This window comes from Sprattus sprattus, assembly GCF_963457725.1.
Source record: "Sprattus sprattus genome assembly, chromosome: 8".
Lineage (NCBI taxonomy): Eukaryota > Metazoa > Chordata > Actinopteri > Clupeiformes > Clupeidae > Sprattus > Sprattus sprattus.
This window is the reverse complement of record NC_137927.1, coordinates 720,181-742,993: the sequence shown is the minus strand read 5'-3', so window position 1 is coordinate 742,993 and position 22,813 is coordinate 720,181.

Genomic DNA, 22,813 nt, shown 5'->3' with positions numbered 1-22,813 from the left:
GTGCGCCCCGCTACCAGGCATCTCAGTGCCTAACACTGAATGCGCCAAGGTCGGGTCTGTGACATCAAGTCTGTAAAACCTGACAAACGTTGTCGGATTCGCCCAACACGCTGCCAAGCACACATCTTCAATGGGGAAACCCTGAAATAAAGCCCATGAAGCCGACATTCCACGAGTGGAATGAGCTCGTAAACCAGCTGGGGGTTGCAACCCCTTGATGGTATAGGCCAGGGCAATAGCTGCCACGATCCATTGCGATAGCTGCTGCTTAGTGAGCGGTCTACCCAGGTGTGACTTCGCACAAGACACAAACAGTTGGTCCGACTTTCGTGACTCCGCTGTTTTGTCTACATACGCACGCAACGCTCTGACCGGGCAGAGGGCATTCAGCCGCTCCTGCTCCAGGGAGGCGAAAGGCGGTGGGTTGAAAGCAAATAATTCAATCGGACGGCACGACAGTGACGGATTGAAAACCTTCGGAATGAACGCTGGGTTGGGTTTTAGTACAACCTTCGTGTCACCCGGAGAAAATTGCATACAGGCTGGATTCACAGACAATGCGTGAATAACGCTTACGCGTTTAGCCGTAGATAAGGCCACCAACAAAGCCGTCTTAAGTGAGAGCACTTTAAGATCCAACTGCTGTAATGGCTCGAAGGGAGGGCGAGACAGAACATCCAAAACCATAGGTAGATCCCATGAAGGGGCCAGTGGTTTAGAGACCGGGCGGAGACGTTGCGCTCCTTTCATAAACTGACGTATGAGAGGATGCTGGCCCGCAGTTTTGTCTTCAAAGCCTACATGGCATGCCGAGATGGCAGCAAGGTAAACTTTGACAGTGGAGAAGGACTTGTTCTTATCCAGTAAGTCTTGTAGGAACGTAAGGATAACGTCCACAGAGCACTGGAAGGCTACAGTCCCTGTTTTAATGCACCAATCATTAAATACACGCCACTTGCCATCATACACCGTTCTGGTTGATGACGCTCTAGCGCTCTGAATGGTGGCAATGACATTGCAGGGCAGCCCTGCAGCTGTCAGATTCAGCCTTTCACGGGCCAAACCCAGAGTGCCAAGCGCTCTGGATGAGGGTGAAATATCTCCCCGCCCGCTTGGGATAGCAGGTCACTGTGGAGCGGCAGTGGCCACGGCGGGGAACAGAGTAACGGGATGATTTCCGCAAGCCAGGTTTTCCCTGGCCAGCGCGGGGCTATCAGGATAAGTGAGAGGCCCCGTTCCCGCACCCTGGCGAGTGTTGGAGTGATCAGTCCCAACGGCGGGAAGGCGTAGAGTAGAACGTATGGCCACTGATGTGCCAACGCATCTATTCCTAGCGGAGCATTCCGATCGCGCAGGGAGAAAAACATCAGACATTGCGCATTCTCCCCGGAGGCGAATAAGTCTACATTCGCCCGACCGTTCCGCTGCCAAATCTGAGCTACCACATCGCTGTGGAGTTTCCAGTCTCCGTAGCGAGGGTTGCCCCTGGATAACAAATCTGCACCCAAATTCAATACACCGGGGACGTGAGTGGCTTTCAGTGACAGGAGCCGTGTGCTGCTCCATAAAATCAGTCTGTGTGCCAACGTGTGCATATGGAGGGACCTCAGACCCCCCTGCTTGTTGACATAAGCCATCACCGTGGTGTTGTCTGTTCTGACCAGGACATGATGTCCTCTCAGGATGGGCAGAAAGTATCTCAGTGCAAGCCAGACCGCTAGACGTTCTAGACGGTTTATGTGCAGAGATCGCAAGTGTGCGTCCCACAGCCCGTTTATTGACCTGCCTTCGTGAGTGGCTCCCCAGCCACTCAACGAGGCGTCCGTCGTCACCACTTTCCTGTGTAGGACAGCGCCCATCGGAGATCCCTCTGTGAGGAAGAGTGGGCGTTCCCAGGGCCGCAGCGCAGCGCAGCAGGCTGCTGAGATCGCGACGCGGTGGTGGCCGTGACGCGAGGGGTCCAGTCTGAGTGATGCCACCCATCGCTGGATTGCCCTCATGTGTAAGCGGCCGAGTGGTATGACTACTAAGGCTGACGCCATGAGACCCAGGAGTCTGAGGCAGACTCTGAATTTCAGGATGAGGGGGTGATCTGACATGGGCGCAAAACGCTTTTCCCCTAATTTATTCTGAAACCCAGTAACATTAAGTGCTCCGTTAGGAGTGCTGTATGTTGCTGTGCTTCCTGGCGCGAGTGCGCTGCCAGCAGCCAGTCGTCGATGAAGGTAGCCAGGCGCAAACCTTTTTCCCAGAGCGGCGCGATAGCCGCTTCGGTGACCTTCACGAAGACGCGCGGACTGAGCGCAAGGCCGAATGGGAGGGCAAGCCACTCGTAGGTTACACCCCGAAAGGCGAACCTGAGAAACTTTCTGTGAGGCGGATAGACCGGGACATGTAGGAACGCATCGAGGTGAACCAATCGCCTGGGCGCACGAAGCGCATCAGTGCGTCGTTGGTCAACATTCTGAACCTGTACTTTCTTAGGTATCTGTTCAGAGCACGCAGGTCTAATATCGGGCGCAGACCTCCCCCTTTCTTGGGAACCAGAAAATACCTTGAGTAGAAGCCGTGACTGCTGTGCTCGAAAGGGACTATTCTGATGGCTTGCTTGTTTAACATGGAGGTTATTTCCTCCTGTAAAACGCGTGCGGATTCCCCCGTGGCGTGGGATTGTATTATCCCATTGAACGGGGGCGGAGGGGTAGCGAACTGTAGGCGGTAGCCCTTCGCTATAGTGTTTATTATCCAGACTGACTTCACATGCGTGCGCCAGTGCTGGATGCGCTCGGTTAGTGGCGAAACAACGCCATCTAGTGGCCGAGCCGGCGTGGGCTGCACAGCTAGCGTGCTTATTTTGCCCGTCGCCATTGGTGGAGCTTTGGCTCCATCTAGTGGCGTTATTAGGGATTGCTTGCACATTTTTGCCACCGAACATCGCTTGTAATCCTGTGTGAGAGCTTTTTTGTTCGTTTGGCATTGCTTTACACTCTGATGTCGGATACGCCCTTGGCCCACGGCCTGGCTGCGTACCGAAACATTTATTGTGAAGGGGGACACTGGTGTGTGTTTGTGAGACAGATGGGGCTTGAACTGGCACTCCACGTCTCTTCTCCGCTTCAGTGGGCTGTGAACTGCGAGCGCCTCTGTGGCCTCTGCACGCCTTTTGGTGGGCAGGGAACGTGCCACCTTGAACAGGCCCATGAACGGGGCCGGTGTGGCTCGAGGAGGGGTGAGCGCCTGGCTGGACTCGCTCCTCCTCGCCTGCAAAGAGCTGGCTAGGCACGCTTCTTCTTCCTCGCTCCCTGCGCCGCGTTGGGGTTTTGCTGACCTCCCTGCGTCGCGTTGGGGATGAAGGGCTTTTTAGTCCAGGTACCTTTGAGCTTGGGGGTCTTGCCGAGGCCATGAGTGGCAGTCTGGGCTGTGGGCTGACGTCTCGCTGCGCGGAAGTGCGGCGGTGAACGTCTGCCTGGGTGCTTTCGGAGCGGGGGCTTGTGCCTTTCTCGGAAGGCATAGCTGAAGCGCTTCGCCGTCCTGTTTCTTTTCCTCGCACCGCTTCTGCATAGTGGCCACGGCTGGTCCAAATAGGCCTTTGGGGTCCACGGGCACGTCAAGCAGCTGGGTCTTCTCCTTGTGGGAGAGGCTGGACAGGTTGAGCCAGCGCACTCTCTCTTGGGAGACCATGAGGGCCATAGCCCGCCCCGTAGTTTGCACTGCACATCTGTGTAGCCGTAGACAGAGGTCCGTGACCACACATACTTCGTCCCACACCGCTGGTTGGTTAGGGGAGGACGAGAAGTCTTCCTCCAGCTCAGCCTGGTAAGCCATGAGCAGAGATGAGGCATTGAGCGCTCTCACCGCTGACGCCACAGCTTTATAGCATTTCTCAGTCATGGCAGACTGGAAATTGTCGGCTTTGGAGGGGAATGCGGGTCCCGAAGGAGTCATCGCAGACTTCTGTGCAGGGTGGAGGTGGGAGGCCAGGAGCGGTTCGACAGGGGGCAGGTGGGAGAATCCGCTGCTTTCCATGTCTGGCCATTCCAGCGCCGCGACCCCTTGAGCCGGGTTTTTCGCTGAGAATGGGCTGCTCCATGCCCGTGTCGCTTCCTCGAGGCACTCGGGGAAGACGGGCAGCAGTTGTAGAGCTTTTAGCCTTCGGGAGCCTCTTTCCTTCGTAGCGATAGGATACAGTCTCCATCTGGGCTTCCGGCCAGGGAACGCCGAGCTTTTCAGCTGCTCTCTTGCAGACGTCGTGAAGACCCACGCTTGCGGCTGCGTCATCCTCAGTGGCGGGGCTATCACTTCTCATGCCGCCCGGACGTGTTTCAGTCTGAGTGGATTGGGGGAATAGGTCGTCGCATTCCTCATCCCCGAGGGATAGTATGTCGACAGAATCCTCTTCCGAGTAGAGTTCAGCATCGCCAGTCGCACCTAGCATCCGCGTGGGGCTGACTTCGGTGTCGGACATAGGTGATAGGGCGTCGAGCTGGTCACCCCAGCTGGCGCCCTGTCCTCCAGTGCCGGCCGGCTCCTGGGTAATAGCTGACTCAAAGGGAGGGAGGTTATCCGCTCCGAGCATGGGGTCGTCGTCGGTGAGACAGGCTAGGTGTGCAAGTCTGCGTCGACGAGACCGGAGGGAAAGACGGGCGCAGTGTTCACACACTCCCGGGGATGTTACCGCGGCTTGGACGTGTTGCAGCCCGAGGCACGCGATACACACCTTGTCGCACTTCCTCGCGGGGAGGGGGGGCACAGGCGTCGACATGTTCATTCGTTTCTGTTTGGTGACAGGCAAACGGTGGCTACTGTTTGGTGACAGGCTAGCTTGGGTGCTACTGTTTGGAGACAGGCTAGCTTGGGTGCTACTGTTTGGTGACAGACTAGCTTTAGCTACTGTATGGAGACAGACTAGCTTGAAGTTATGGATGCAACTGTTTGGAGACAGACTAGCAGAGGAAAGGCTACTGTTTGGAGACAGACTAGCCAAGTCCAAACCAATGCTCTTCGAAGATGAAGCGGCGTAAGAAGTGTTCGGGGACCGAGTCGTTACCTCGCTCAATGAACAGTTAAGCCTCCTAGCCACAGCACCTGTATACGAGAGAGCAAGCCTCAGGGGGCGAGAAGAGGTTTTAGACTGAGGCTCTGACGCTGCGCCGCGGATTATAATGGGGGAGGAAGTACCTCCTCCACGTCGCTTGCGTCAGACGGCCAGCCAAAGACTATTGGCTGGCGTAATAATATATGCCTTCTGGGGAACTCGCGACGAGGCGTGTCCCATCGTGAGATACCGAACGAATGTTAGAAAGAGAACCTACATCGCCTGCTGCACCCGTGGTGTGCCTTGACTGGACGTCATTCTACTGCCTGGCTTGTGTTGGCGAGAGTTTCGCCATATTCAGCGCAAGGTTGCGTGAGTACTCTGACTTTGAAAAGGATAGCGACACGGGACTGTGTAACAGCAGCCTGCGCAAACTATTTGGTTAACCTACGGACACGGTTCACTGCTTACTTTTGGATGTTTCAATGTGCACCAACGTGACAACTAGGCCCTAACGTATTTAGTATTCAAGCGCTTGGTTAGGATAAGAAGGTGTCTGTTTTCATTTGAACTGTTATATATACAGCCGCGTAAAAAATTAAGAGACCACTTCAAAATTATCAGTTTCTCTGGTTTTACTATTTATTGGTATGTGTTAAAGTAAAATGTACATTTTTGTTTTATTCTATAACCTACTGAGTTTTTTTTATGGGATTCAGGTCGAAATTGGGCTGGCCATGACAGGGTCCTGATCTGGTGATACTCCATCCACACCTTTACTGGCCTGGCTGTGTGGCATGGAGCATTGCCCTGCTGGAAAAAACACTTCTCAGAGTTGGGGAACATTGTCAGAGCAAAAGGAAGCAAGTTTTTCTTCCGGGACAACGTTGTACTAAAAAATGAATATGAGCTTGTTTTCTTTGCATTATTCGAGATCTGAAGACACTGCATCTTTTTTGCTATTTTGACCAATTGTCATTTTTCTGCAAATAAATGATCTAAATGACAATATTTTTATTTGAAATTTGGTAGGAATGTTGCCAGTAGGTTATAGAATGAAACAAAAATGTACATTTTACTTTAACACATATCAATAAATAGTAAAACCAGAGAAACTGATCATTTTGAAGTGGTCTCTTAATTTTTTCCGCGGCTGTATGGGTTACTGGTATGTATATTTGCACACTGTTTTCATGTAAGAGTGTCACATATTCCAATTCTGATTTGATATGTGCATTTTATTTTTAATGAGCTGGGTACTATTCGGCGACGCTCGCTAAGCGGTTTAGCGAGCTAATTTCCAGGCTAAAAAAAGACAACACCACTTTAGCGAGTTCGCGGAAGCAACTTTTTATCAATCTCCATGGTAATTAATCGCTTAGCCTTAGCCTGCTCCAGGGCAGGCTAAGCAAAGTTTAGCTGGCTAAACTTGCCATACCCACGCCAAAAGGAGGGATCCCATTGACAAGGAGTCAGTTTGATTAGCGTAGGAAGAGTTCTTTGCGATCGCCAAGAAGATCCATTTTTCCATAATGATGAGTTCTTGTATGAGCGCTACCGATCCACCCGACAAGGAATAATTCATTTAGAAGACCTTCTCGAGTCATTTATTGCATAGGCTACACCACCGTCAAACATTGAATGTCATCACTTTCTTGCCAGTGGTAGCCTTCATTTTTGTAATGTCGGCGATGCGGAGAACAAAGCACTCATAATTATATGACAGTGGTAGATAGATAGTACAGTTGAGACATACAGTTGATAAACCCGAAATAACTTTCATGTAAACGTTAGTATTCATGTGCAAACTAAAAATCACGTCTCAGGCTGCCTGAGACGTGATTTTTAGTTTGCACATGAATACTAACGTTTTCTTTGATCCCAGGAAATTTGAGCACATAACCCAAATAGATATTGGCTAAAGTTGTTTTACCTACTTTAACTTACATCATTGCAAACGTTTAGTTTTGGAAACGTGTCTAGTGTTTGTGCGGTAGTGAATGGTGGTGGAGGTGGGTGCATGATAAGAAGAGAGAAATAGACACAATTTCTTTTCATTGCTTAAATGTATTGAATCTCTTATTAATACATTCACATTTAGCAGACGGTTTTATTCAAAGCGATTTAAAACTACAATTCTTACGAGGGTGAGGGGAGTCGAACCAGTGATCTATTGCATGCAAGCCAGACGCTTAACCCGCTGCACCATAGTACCATATCGTTTAGGGAGAAGATGTCACGTATTATACCTCTTATAGACAGTTTCTTTTATTGCTGTGGTAGCCACGGGAGTGTTGAATTTTGACATGATTATGGTCTTGAATTCTTCATAACGCGTTCATGATCATATCCTGCGTTATCGGAGAAAAAAAATAGTCTTTTTCTTTGAGTTTAGACCATTATACCTTTCAAAAAAAATCATGGTTTTGGGGATCGACCTTTCTTGCCTTTTGAAGCAAGACGTGCACGCGCAATTTAGCTGACGAGATAAATTAACTTGAGGTTAAAATAAATTAGCGCCCGTCGCCAGACCGGTTTGGCCTGTTCTCATTTAGCGAGCTAGTTAATCTCCAGTTGCGAGCTAAATTAATTATCTTAGCTTCAGTCGTACGCCGAACAGGGCCCTGGACTATATACATGTTTTTGTTTTTGTGTTACTGAATCCATATTCAACCAGAACCTTTTCTACAAGTCAACAATCAAGGGAACAATAAATGTTGTTATGTTCAAAGTCCCTTACATGGTGGTAAAGTACTTTAGTTAGTATAAGCTACATCTGTCACTAATTTAGGAACATAAACAATAGTAATAATAGTTCTGGGGAGTTTCTACCAGGAACACTGGTTAAGTAATTATTCAGTGGAGGCACCGCGCTAGTTAACAACGATTACATTTAACAACAATTACATTTATCAAACTCTGAGCTTTCTAGCTCTAACTGGTAGACAGGAAGTTCAATCACATCATCATTCAGCTAGAAACCCAGGATCCTGTTTAAATGCTATACGAGTGTGACCTCAGTGTGTTAGAACACTGGGAAAAGGGGGTTACAATAAGCTCACATTATATTGTTCAACTCTTGTAATAATGCAGCTAGTATATCTTGCCCTTGAAAATATTCCAGTTTACCTGAAGGTAGTATCCAGCTCATCCATTTGGACGAATTAAGTACTTTCCATCATCCAATATTTTGATGCCACCTTTTGGACGGGTGAGAAGTTCTTCAAGAGACATCTGACTCTTGAAGGGGTACTTGATCTCGAGAAGTTTTGTCCCATCTAGAATCCCATCTGGACTGGCTGCCAACCAGGGGTGGTCAGGATGCACCACAAGGCCTTTGTTGTGCACAGCATGCACTCTGCCCTCAAGGAGTGTGATGACCCTCAATTAATTTTCAGAGCCATATTTTGTGTCTGCGTTCCCGGTGAAGGTGGGGTACACATGCTCATTAAGGAATTTGTTGGGGTTTGTGGTTAGTCGTTTGGGGACTCGTTTCACTGTGCTTGCAGTTATACGTAGTCTCCTAGCATCATGCCACACCTGTGACCTACCCTGGTTCTTTGTTTCTAATTCCAATTTAGATACTTGATTGGGGGATAAAGCAATATGTGAATGGTAAAAAAAAAATGAACATTTCCTACCAACCCAGTCTCATTGAGGAAATGTACCCCGGAGCACGTATTCGCAAGACACTAAAAACGTACCTGGGAGAACATTTTGAGGAACAAGCGTCCACTGGGGGTGCTAAAGAGACTGAAATTACTGGTTGAAATAGAGAGACGTCAGGTTCCGTCAGACAAAATTGGCGCCACGTAAATTTGTCTGACAGAAAGTGTGTGGTTAGAGAGAGGTATGTATCATTGGTAAACAGAGACACCCATTATCCACACTCACACATCATCAAAAAATGATATAAAGCACAGTTCAGCAGAAAACACACACATGTGTTGAAGTTTGTAGTTGTTGGTATAGGATAAGCAAGTGACTAGTTAGCTTGGGTTAGCTTCATTTTGTCAGGTCTCGATAGCATTTATGCTAATAATAATTATACCTGCCTGTATGGGTTTTGATGTGGGGCTAGGCTAATTTCCCAGCCTCCTTTAGCAATGGGAGTTCGTGGGTTTTTTATCAATGACTTGGTTAAGCCAAGGATTGTTCAAAATGTAGTGTTTGTACCTGAAGATCTCGTAATAGTTCGTTACCACAACGCAGCGTGAAAATAAAAGCCACCGGTTACACTTGCTGCTTGTACATTCATTTTGTCTAGGTCGCGCTAGCATTTATGCTATTAAGGTAGGCTAGCTAGTGAAGGAATTATTTAATAAGTAAGAAGTAATGTAAGATAATTCATTTCAGGGATTAGTCACACACACACACACAATACGATGTCAAGGAGGGGTTATACCTAGGAAATGGGTGTGGTATAAGGTGCCAGGGACACCTTTAGATTTGGTTGGAGTCAGATGAGGTCATGTTTTAATTGGCTGGCTAGGTCAGCCAATGAAGCAAAGATGGGTGGTGTTTTATGTTGGTTTAAATGCCTTGGCGGGACGTTTAAGGGCAGATGTATTTCCGGTGTGCATCTCTACTGTAGGCCTAACTTACTTACAGTAAATCCATTTTGAACAATGCGTCCTTTGTCTGACTTCTGATTGTGAATTAGTTTATAATACTTAATATTTGGCTCCAACATATTTTGGTGATCCCGAACGCGATGGGATATAGGATTATGGACGGATTGTTTAAACGTGGCCTTGATCGACTCGTGTCCTGTTGAAGGTATGGGTTCATGCTTATTGATGGATGCGAGTTGGTTTGCGTCCGCGTGGAACGGTCCGGTAAGTATCCTCCCTTAACAAACCGCAGATACAGCTTCAGACGCGTTGTTCAAATGGAATAGTTTAATTGAATTGGATTGCAACCAGTTCATGTTTAAGGTTAAAGGTATGAAAAGCATGGTAAGGGTTCCAGCGTGCTGAGCTGTGGAAATACTAGTTTGCAGAAACTATGGATAAAACTGTTTTTGGTTTAACGGGTAAATACTAGTTTGCAGAAACTATGGACAAAACTGTTTTTGGTTTAACGGGTAAATACTAGTTTGCAGAAACTATGGACAAAACTGTTTTTGGTTTAACGGGTAAATACTAGTTTGCAGAAACTATGGACAAAACTGTTTTTGGTGTATCGGGTTGGTTCCAGTTTTGCAGAGACTGTTGGAAAAAAATGTTTAGTTTAAATAAGACGGTGGGCTAATTCCTGTTTGCAGACCAGTGGAAAAAACTGTTTTGGGCTTATAATTTAATTTGAGGGGAGTTAAGGACAACCGGGTGGTTGATTTATTGGTCACGAAATAGGAAGATGGCCGCGCGCTTGCTGTTGTCTTTGTGTTTGTATTGTGTTGCGTGGAAGTGAATCATTACTTTCACCGTGTATTGTGTATGTTTGGATTTGTATTTGTCGTTTGTGTTGTTGGGTATCTTTGTTTAGTAAATGTGTGTAGGTTTTGTTGAGCAGATATCGTGATGGCTTGCTGGATGGCGAGAAATGAGGACGGGACGATTCACTAAATGATGGGACATGCTAAAGATTTTTAATTGTTTAATTGTTTCACAGGGAAAGTTTTTAAAGTGTTAACAAGTGGTTTGTAGTGCATGTTTTTGTTAAAACAGAGGCGAGTTCATTCATGAGACGAGTGACCTGGCTTACCTGAGGGGCAAACCACGTGATTAACGGAGGTGAGTAGGCTATGAAAAGACGCTCCAAGCACGAATAAGGTAAGATGCATGCTCTTTGCTAGAAAGGTAAAGTAGTTATTATATAAATAAGATATTTGGAAGTTTGAATGAAGCACAATTATATAAATATTGGGTAGCATTTAATACATCTAGGCGAAAGCGCATAGCTGGTGGTAATCTGTGAGTGGCACACGTGGGATTGTTTTCATTCTGAGGCTGGGGAACTGTTCGCTTATGGAATATAGCGTGATATATTTTATCGGGTAATCGTTGGTGGAATGGGCTAAATGCTGATAGTTGGATAGTTGCAGCAAGATTGTAAGAATGTTATTCTGATGAAAATTTAAAGATGGTGTTGTAGAGATATTGCGTTTAGGAGCTTAGTCACTTGAGCTGTTATTGGGTTGATTTGAACGCATCAACGCTCCGTATTTTCCGGTTAATTTCAGGTAGGACTATTTGTTGAATTACTAGTTGAAGTGATAATCGTAGATACGTTGTTAAATCTATCTGGAAAATAGTAGGCTACTCATACCAGTTTAATTTGTGTTTTTGGATAGGTTGATTTTGAACTGCTTATCTTAACATAAAGGCGTCTGGAAGTTGTTGTTGTATTAACATAAGATAGTTTTGTTGATTGTGTTATAATTATAATATAGGGATATTAGCTCCGGTGAAAAGCATTGAATAGGTAGGATACGAAAGAAAGTTGAACTGAACTTGGTTGGCTTATTGTTTGGCGTGGAAGAAGGCATTGTTTTACACGTGGGTTTTAAAACTTAGACTATAGACTTGTATTAGTGGCTAATGGTTTGGAACGAAAGTTCATAGTTATATAAACTTTTGCAGTTGAAGAATATTATATTATTTCGAGGTGGGGTTAATTTGCATTGCATTGTTGTCTTAGTGGCTGTGAGTGGTATTGCTTCTTTGTAGAGGAGGCAATCCGCAGGAGACAGAGATACAGAGAGAGAGAGAGAGAGATAAGAGAGGGGGCAGGGTGGTTCCCTTCAAATTTCACATACAGTTGTTAAAGTTAGTAGTTTTATTTTGAGATGGACTTAGAAGTAGAACCTTGTACACCTTTAGAGGCAGTAGTTCAATTATATCCATTAGATGAAGAGTTGATAAGACATCACTGCAAAAAGTGGTCAGAAAGAACTCAAAACCATAATACTCCATGGCCAACCCAGGGGTCTTGTGACCTGACGTTAGTGATTCAAATGCAAGGACATATATTAAACTAGAAAATGCATTTCCTGAAGGAAATACCAGTGCATGAAATGCAAAGGTTAAGAAAGGAAGAAGAAAAGAAAGAAGAGTGAAAGAAGGAAAGAAGAAAGGAAAGAAGAGTGGAAGAAGGAAAGACAAAAGAAAAGAAGAGTGAAGAAAGGAGAGAAGAGTGGAAGAAGGAAAGAAGAGTGAAAGAAGGAAAGAAGAAAAGAAAGAAGAGTGAAGAAAGGAAAGAAGAGTGGAAGAAGGAAAGAAAGAAGAGTGAAATAATGAAAGAAGAAAGGAAAGAAGAGTGAAGGAAGGAAAGAAGAGTGGAAGAAGGAAAGAAGAAAAGAAAGAAGAGTGAAAGAAGAAAGGAAAGAAGAGTGTAAGAAGGAAAGAAGAGTGAAGAAAGGAAAGAAAAGTGGAAGAAGGAAAGAAGAGTGGATGAAGGAAAAAAGAAAGGCAAGAAGAGTGGAAGAAGGAAAGAAAAATGGAAGAAGAAAATAAGAAAGGAAAGAAGAGTGGAAGAAGGAAAGAAGAGTGAACAAGAGTGGCTCTGGATGAAGAGATAAAGAGAGAGTGAAAATATTGAAAAAAGGAGATAAAAATGGAGTGAAGAAGAGAGATTGAGTGTGAGAGAAAGTTGACTGAGAGAGAAAGATGGAGAGAAAAAAAATAGAGAATGGATGGTGTCTTAATGTTCCTAGTTACAGTTAAATTAATGGGGACAGAGAGAGAAGAGGTTCCTTGGATTTGGCACAGGTGTCAGTAAAGCACAGGTACAAGCCAGTTTAAAGACCCTATTATGATGTCATAATGGCCCAATGTAAGTCAATGGGAGAAATTTATATTCGTTTTTCTTTAATATCTTAAAAAGTATAAAGTTTACAAAAGTGAAAAATACATAGCATAAGTGTCGTTTACAAGACCTACGCGACAAAGTTTGAATGAAGTTTCTACGTTAAGCGGTTCGGGCTGAATTAATCGCAGAAAAAGGTAACAAGAATAAGAAGAAGAAGAAGAAGCCTAGGAATAACAATACAGGGCATTTCATGCACTGTAATTACAGGAATAAGGATAAAAGTGGAAGGAGAGAAATTAAGAGGCAGAAGGAGCTGCATACTTTAACATTGTTTATGGAATTTGCTCAGGAGAAGGAAATGGAACATGAGACACTCTCACAATTGTCAGATGAGATTGAAAGAGAAGGTGAGATGGAGATGGAGACTGGAGAGGGGCAGATGTCCCGTGGAGTGATTGATCTGGATGCAAATGTGAGGAATGTTTCAACTGAAGCAGATGGTTGTAAAATGCAGGACCCTGTGCCTGGCCAGTTGTTATCTGACCAATGCATCAAAGTCTATTTTGAAAGTGTAGGGAATGTAACTTCGGGGGTAGTGGCAAGGTTGGGCAGACCTCCCTTGGTGCCAGGAACAGTGGAGGAAGGTGAGAATAATGGCAATTTAACCGCAGGGTATCAGGAGATGCTTAGAATGGGATTACAGTTGGAAAAACAAAGAAAAGAAATGAGGAAGGTTAAACGTAAAGTTAAACGGTTGGAAAATGTCTTGATGCAAAAAGAGAATGAGGAGAGAGAGAGGGATAGGATGCAGCCATCAGTGGATTTGATTATGCCTTTAATTACAGAAAAGAATGTTACACATTACCAGCCATTTGGTCACACAGATTTAGATGGATTAATTTTCAGACTTCCTGTTTTACAACATGGAGCTGGGGTTTGGATTGGGAAGCTGGAATCTGAGATGTTAGGGAAGCGTTTAGCCGTAGGGGATATAAAGACATTGTTGAGTCAGATTCTCACCAGAGAGAGGACTACTTCACTTCTCAGTGAAGTGGGATTGGGATGGATTATGGAAGATTCAATGATCGATGAGGTGGCATTCGATAAATATAGGAATGCTGTGTGGAGATGTTTGAGGAATGCTTATCCTAATGTGTGTTCTGTGGCAAGCATCTGTGTGAATGAAATCAAAGCATTTGAGAATCCGGCTATGTTCTTGGAGACGGTTGAGCAGGACTGGCGTGTGAGGGTGGAGACAGAACCGGAGAACAATCATATGGTTAGGCTTATGATGCGTAAGGCCATAATCGATGCTCTTCCTTTGTCAGTAAGAAATAAGTTTGAAGATGATCACCGAATTTGTTCAATGACAAAAATGGAGTTCACAGATACTGTTACTCATTTTGTTAGTTTACAGAGGAAGGTTGATGCTGAATTGAAAAAACAAGATGTGGTAAGACGGAGGCAGTTGGATCAGAACCAGTTGGATAAGGATGAAGGGGCGACAAGGGGTCAAGTACAAGCACTGCAAGTAGGCGTAACTGCTCAGGCACCTAAACAGGACCTGGGGAAATGTAATGTGTTTGTTTCAGGACCTGCTCCATTGGCAATACAGCAGCCAACACCTTTTCCTCAGGTAGCACATAATCCTTTACCACAAATGCACAGGCAGCCATATTGGGAACGGCCACCTCAGCCTTACCCGCAGTGGCAGGGCCAACAGTGGGAGCATATTCAGGTAAGATACGGCGGAGCAGGCAGAGGCAGAAAAGCAAGAGGACAGAACAACAGAGATGGGCCACAGAGGTGTTGGGCGTGTGGCCAAGTGGGACATATCTTTAGACATTGCTTTAAAGAACAGAATGTGGGGGAATGGAGAGATTACCAACCACAGATGGGTGAGTATGATTGGTAGAGTCTAGAGAAGGATTTAAAAAGAGTGTTAGAAATAATGTATAACAAAGGGGTTCATTGATAAACCAGAGCACTAGGCATAAGGGGCATATGGAGGTATGTTATGATGTATGAAAAAGTTAAAGTTAGAATATGAACTATACATAAAGGATTTAGTGGGAATAAATAATAAGGGGGTAATACATAAGATAATTCCTGAAATAACATTAAGAACAGTTTTAATTACATAGTAGTTAAAGATTGAGGGAATGGGAAAATAGCTAGACAAAGAGGGTAAATGGAAAAGTAAATAGATGGAGAAAGAAAGAATATGGAATATTTGATTTAGGATTACAGATGAGAGGATTTACAGAGAAGGTATTGGTGAAACTTAGAAGCAAGCCAGGTTGGGGAGAAATTCAAATGGCTGATATCTAAGGTTCATGTGAGGAATTGTGTTTGTGTTGTGTTAACACCTTACAAGTATGTATGCAAATACATGGATTTTAAGTGTTTTACAGGTTTGGTGGAACTTAAGTAGGTGTTTTGGGATGAGATGGTGTACCATTTGTATTTTCTTTGGGGGATGGGCATGAGGAAGGAGAGACATGCCCTTTGAAGTATTATATCCTGGTTCGAGTGGGGTGAAGTAAGTATTCAAGCCAGGTTATAACAACCAAGGTAAGGTCTTTTTTATGATTATAATGTGACTAGGGGGAGTTTAGTCTTTATGTTGTGATAAGCCGTATGGGCAATGGTTGTCTGCTGAACAGGGTTCAGCAATCACGTTGCAGCCAAACTTGGTTATAATATATATGATGTATATAGGTGATGAGATTAGTTTATAGAATGAGACCACATGGATTTAAAGAGGGGTAAACTGCAGGCTTGGTAAACTATGGATGGACTTACTATGATGGCCACATGGTAACTTCATACATGTTATCTGCCTTGCCTATTTACACACACTTTTAGTTTTAAGTGTGTAAGGGGGGAGGATACAGAAAATTAGATTTATGGGCTTTTGGTCATTCATTTATGGGAAGTTTTGGAAAGTAAAATTTTGCATAATGCTACGGTTGTAGCATCTATATTGATGAATAAAGGAGTAAAGATTGGACTTTGGGGCATGTTATGGGGTGTGAGTACAGGTATTACTCACTGATATGCTTATTTATTCTTTTTATGGTTCAGGAAAAGTTAAATTTGATTACCTGAGCTCAGCGGTAAAATAAAGGTGAAAGCCCTGGATTGGGCCGCTGAATTTCATTGTTTCCTGGCTGTATTATACTGAAAGGTATAAGTGTACAGGTAGTGTACTATATATGATGAGGTATAACTAATATAGACATTACAGAAGAGTGATGGATATATTTATATGATGGGTAAAGGTATGTCTGATGACAGAACTGAAGCCAAGAGATGGTAAGTGTCATGAGCTGTGGGAGATACTGTAGCTAAACTGATGGTAGTTTATTTAAGGAACTGAAGTTATGGTGAGTAGAGAATAATTATGGATAAGATGAAAATGGTTTATATTTATATGTAAGGTAACTAGGTAAACTACTGGAAAGTTTTTTAAGTCTACACGGAGCAGTCATGCTGGGACGAGAGTTAATTGAAGGAGCATGTGAGTGGAAGAACTGAATGTTTGTCAGTTGCATATAACAGAGGTGTGAATGGAGAGGAAATGCAACTGGAAGTGTGAATGTCAAGAAAGGAACAGGTGTGTGAGTGTGCCGAAGGGGGGTTCAGCACACTTGCAGGTAAGTATATGTTTAATGTGGAGAATTTGTGGAATCTTTGTTTTAATCAAGAAGTTTGGGAATATTTTAGTATAACAATAATACATTTATGGGAAATAGGCAGTAAAGTCATGCAAGCGCTGGACATTGTACTACACAATTTGAAGTATGTTTAGGAAATATGTGAAAACAATGTGTATAGATTGTTTTTAATCTTTGAAATTATGTATACACAGGTGGACGCATATGGACTGGTCCAGTCGGGAGACTGGTTAAGGTTCTTGAAACCATGGAGCCTCCAGCCAATAGGGCTGGGAGGTAGAATGATTAATTGTGTTGTACTGTGTCGACTGTTTTGCAGGGCGTAGGATCACTAGGCGGTGGGACGACCACAATTCAAAGGAGCTGATGCTCTATTGGGGACCAATAAGATGCAACTCGACCTGGCTGAGAGGTTGCCAAGGTCATGGATATGCTGCAGAAGATGGATGTGTCCCATCCTTGAGGGAAGGAGCCTGATGGGACATCTTCAGAGAATGCTCTCTGGCCGAATCAGATGAAAGGCCTCATCAGTGGAACTTGAAGGAGATGCTTGTTATGGGACATCTACAGCAGTTCTACAATGGCGCGCAGAACATTCATACATATTAGGACGGATCATCTGCATAACATTGCATTCACAACTGGAGCTGAATTGTTCATTCGTATATGTTTTGTTTGTTTGTTTTGTATGTTTCTTATTTTGCACAATAATACAGTTAGAAATTGGTGTTCCGAGGTGCAGGGAGTTGCCGCTTGCATCTTGCGGAAAGCAAGTGTCGTCATAGAGAAAATGAGGCAGTGAGTCCATTTTTTCACCTTAAAATAGGTTTTTGTTCTCACATGCAAGGTCTAGGGACTTCGACACCTCAGGAGATGAACACCAAAACATGGACATAAAAGATGATCACTTTCAAGAACATTCACTGATATGGAAATCACACATGCAAGGCTTTGCATTGAATTTTGTATTTCTGTAAACATTACAGTGTGCTCATTTAGGACTGCCCTAATGAGACTGATGTTTTGTATGGGGGTATTATGGACTGTTTAAAATAATGCTAAAAATGGGTTTTGATTTATAGGAGTTCAAAGGTAATTGTTTCATCATATAGGGGATTGATAGTGTGTATTTGATAGAGTAATGGGGATATTGTTTAGTGTGGCTGATCATCCACAAAGGGGGGAATATGAAGGAATTATTTAATAAGTAAGAAGTAATGTAAGATAATTCATTTCAGGGATTAGTCACACACACACATACGATGTCAAGGAGGGGTTATACCTAGGAAATGGGTGTGGTATAAGGTGCCAGGGACACCTTTAGATTTGGTTGGAGTCAGATGAGGTCATGTTTTAATTGGCTGGCTAGGTCAGCCAATGAAGCAAAGATGGGTGGTGTTTTATGTTGGTTTAAATGCCTTGGCGGGACGTTTAAGGGCAGATGTATTTCCGGTGTGCATCTCTACTGTAGGCCTAACTTACTTACAGTAAATCCATTTTGAACAATGCGTCCTTTGTCTGACTTCTGATTGTGAATTAGTTTATAATACTTAATATTTGGCTCCAACACTAGCTAGCTGCCTGTATGGGTTTGGTGTGGGGCTAAGCTAGTCTCCTTGCCTCCTTTAGCAATGGAGTTCGTGAGCTTTTTTATTAATGACTTTGTGAAGGGATTGTTGTCAAACTGTTGTCTTTGTACCTGAAGATATCGTATTCGTTTGTTATCATAAGGCAGAGGGGAAAATACAAGCCACCGGTTACACTTGCATTACACTTGTTGCCATCTTTCGCAGTCGATCGTTAGTGCGAGGCATACCTTGGGAACCATAGATATGAAAGCGACATAGTCAGTTCAGTACGTAAGGGGTCAGGGGTCACGGGTATTTAAACCTGAGAGGGATCCATTCTAACATAAACCCCATATGTGCAGGCTACATACTATAGCATGATTGGAGCTGCAATGTAGATCTAGTCTCCCAAGGCGGAGCTAGTGACACTAGCTGTTGTTCAAGTACGAGAGTAAAATAGATAAATCACATACAGATTTTGAACCTGCACATATGGCAGTGGATGAATGGAACCACAAAAGGTAAGGGTGCTGCTTCTGCCATAGTGTGTACAGGAAACGCTGCATTCTTCCAGTCATTCTTTGCGTTAAAGCAGAGACTTTGAATTAAAGTTATGTTAATAATGTTATGTTAATAATGCTGTCAACTACTCGTGCAGAAATGGTTAGCATAGCTAATTCAACTATGGCGTTTGGTCATGTTGTTTTGGTTGTCCCTCTCAATATTCATGGAATCCTTAGACTGACTGTAAGCTGACCTACAGACTAAATGGGATGATTTTAAGAGGAATTCAATCATGAGCTGCTTTTGCAGCTACTGTATGTGTTTGTGTTGATGTCAGTCTAAGGACAGAAAGATGTGTCTCTGGTACACAATGCCTTACCTAGAGACAGAACTGGGATCTGATAGGATTCACTCTTAACTGTGGAGGTCCTGAATGTACTGATGAATTTCTATCAATTTCCCTTCCTGGAGTTCAATGATTGATTGAATTTGTATACCGTCCAAACAGATCTACTGATGATGCCATCGCCCTGACAATGCACATCTACATTGTATTCGTGGACTACAGTTCAGCATTCAACACAATTGTGCCTACCAAGCTCGTCCCTAAGCTCAGGAGCCTGTAACTGGATCCTGGACTTCCTGACGAGCAGACCCCAGGTGGTGAGAACACACTCATCTCAAACAGCGATGAGACCGCCTACAGAGACGAGGTAAAGTCTACAAGTCTAAACATCTGCAAGACTAAGGAAATGATCGTGGACTTCAGGAAGAGGCAGAGGGGGTTCACAACCCCATACACATCAACGGAGCTGTAGTGGAGTGAGTGTCCGACATCAAAGATGCTGCTAGCCTTCCTTAATTTAAATTTGCTGTTTCCAATGTATATTTTGTTGTTCTTATATCCGTCTACTGCGTAGATGCTGCCTGCCATGTCACAAGAATTCCACTGCTCTGATGATGCTAAGCTGTTTTGGTGCATATGACAATAAAAACACTTTGATTTGACTTTGACTTTGATTGTGTAGTGCAAAGTGATATCATGTGTATGGTTACATTTTCCTTATCAAAACCTGTTTTTATTTGAAATTGTACAGTACTGTGCAAAAGTTTTAGGCAGGTGTGAAAAAATGCTATGACCTAAGAATGCTTAGAAAAATGTAAACAATACATGTTTATTTTTTATCCATTTACATGGTAAGACTGAGCACAGCAACAAGACACAACGTAGTTATACTGCATCAGCAGGGTCTCTCCCAGACAAAGATTTCAAAGCAGACAGGGGTTTCAAAATGTGCAGTTCAAGCTCTTTTGAAGTAGACGTTAAGGATCGTAGACGCAGTGGTCAGCCAAGGAAACTTAATGCAGCTGATGAAACACACATTAAGCTTATTTACCTTCGAAATCGGAAGATTTCAAGCAGTGGCATCAGCTCAGAACTGGCAGAAACCAGTGGTACCCAGGTACAGACATTTACTGTCCGGGGAAGTCTGGCCAGAAGTGGTCTTCATGGAAGAGTTGCAGCCAAAAAGCTCTACCCCGACAAGGAAACAAGGCCAAGTGACTGAACTAAGCACGAAAACATAGAAACTGGGGTGCAGAAACATGGCAGAAGGTGCTCTGAACTGATGAGTCAAAATTAGAAATATTTGGCTGTAGAAGAAGGCAGTTTGTTTGCCGAAGGGCTGGAGAGAGGTACAATAATGAGAGTCTGCAGGCAACAGTGAAGCATGGTAGAGGTTCTTTTGCAGTTTGGGGCTGCATTTCTGCAAGTGGAGTTGGAGATTTGGTCAGGATGAATGGTGTCCTCAATGCTGAGAAATACAGGCAGGTACTAATCCATCATGCAATACCATCAGGGAGGCGTATGATTGGCACCAAATGTATTCTGCAGCAGGAACATAACCCCAAACATACAGCCAATGTCATTAACAACTATCTTCAGCTTAAAGAAGAACAGAAAGTCCTGCAAGTGATGGTATGACCCCGACAGAGCCCTGATCTCTACATCATCGAGTCTGTCTGGGATTACATGAAGAGACAGAAGAATTTTAGGAAGCCTACATCCACAGAAGGTCTGTGGTTAGTTCTCCAAGATATTTGGAACAATTTACCAGCCGAGTTCCTTCAAAAACTGTGCGCAAGTGTATCTGGAAGAATTGATGCTATTTTGAAGGCAAAGGGTGGTCACACCAAATATTGATTTAATTTAGAATTTTCTTCTGTTCCATCACTGCATTTTGTTAATTTATGAAGAATTGATGAAAATAAACTGTTAACACTTACCTGTCAAAATGGTCTCTATCGTTAGTGCTACGTTTGTGATGCTTTGTGCTGTCAAAAGAAATGTTTGTGTCACTATAGTTTAAAAGATAATCCCGTTTGATTTTTCTCACGTGACGCCACTCCCCCATTCAAATCGCGTCAAAATGGTCTCTATGTTAAGTGCTACGTTAGTGCTGGTTTGTGCTGTTCAAATATTTTTTTTTGATACTTTACTTTTTAAGTAATTAATACAACTTCCTGTGTTTGTTTACCTTTGTAAATATTCTCTATTAGCCACTTTGTCACAGTATCAGCTGTCAGTAGCAGGGTCATGAGATGACGGCGCACAAACAAGTGGCTGCACAGAGTGTAAACTCACCCAGCAGTCAACCACTAAACCACCTGACTGGCAAATCAGAGTTGGAAGGCTTTTTTTGTATGTGCAGGTGCAGCTGACCTCATACAGAAGTTGTGCTGACATCACACAGATACATAGGCTAGGCCGGTATTGGGTATCTTAACAAGTAAGCCTAGAACAATCAATTATTTTGACGGCACAAACGATAGAGACTATTTTGAGACTGGGGGCTGGTGAGGTCAAGCGTGGGCATAAGCTTTAATATTAACCTAAAAACTATAGGCCTAGTTGTTACGAATTGAAGGTGATGTGCAGAACTTAAATGCACAACTCAGAACTCAGCAGTTGAATAAAGAACAAACGTTTACTGACAGGATACGGTACACAGGTAGGCAAACATAATCCAAATAGGGCACACAGGCAATAGAATAGTCGTTGTTCAGTCCGAGGTCGGAAACACGAGTAAACAATGAACATACGGAGCACGGAGAAATACAATGAACACAACCTGAAATGACGAGAACGCGACGAGGAACAAGAATACAAGATTCTATACACCAACACCATGGATAACGAGGTAGGCTACAGGTGAAAACATTCAAGGCGGTGCAGACAATGAAGGGGAAGGGGCGTGAGGAGTCAGACATGAGACAAAGGTAAACAAACACAGTAAGGAAGAACACGTGACAACCCAAGGGAGACAAACTTATAAAACAGAAAAAGGATAGAGCACAGACCTGACAATAGTATCACAAACATTTATTTTAACAGCACAAACCAGCACAAACCTGGCACAAACGATAGAGACCATTTTGCCGCGATTTGAAGGTTGACGGTCGGTTGGTTGTTGCATAACAAAAGGGGAAAATAAAGTTGTATTAATTACTTAAAAAGTAAAGTATCAAAAAAAAATATTTGAACAGCACAAACCAGCACCAACGTAGCACTTAACATACAGACCATTTTGACGCGATTTGAATGAGGACGGGGGAGTGACGTCACATGAGAAAAAGCAAACAGGATTATCTTTTAAACTATAGTGGCACAAACATTTCTTTTGACAGCACAAAGCAGCACAAACGTAGCACTAACGATAGAGACCATTTTGACACGATTTGAACGTTCTAGGGGTGCTGGTTGCATAACAAGTGGTCTGTTTACATAACAAGAAGACAAAATAAAGTTGTATTAATTACTTAAAAAGTAATGTATCAAAAACTATTTTCTATCTATTTTAACAGCACAAACCAGCACTAACGTAGCACTAAAAATAGAGACCATTTTGACTCGATTTGAATGTGGACGGGGGGCTGAGTGACGTCACGTGAGAAAAATCAAACGGGATTATCTTTTAAACTATAGTGGCACAAACATTTCTTTTAACAGCACAAACCAGCACAAACGTAGCACTAACGATAGAGACCATTTTGACGCGATTTGAGGGTGGACGGGGGGCTGAGTGACGTCATTTGTGAAAAATCAAACGGGATTATCTTTGAAACCATAATAGCAAATCAATTTATTTTGACGGCACAAACCAGCACTAACGTAGCACTAACGATTGGGACTATTTTTATGAGATTTGGGCGTGAACGGGGGGCTGAGTGACGTCACATGCCAGAAAATGCAATTTTGAATTACTCAAAATTCT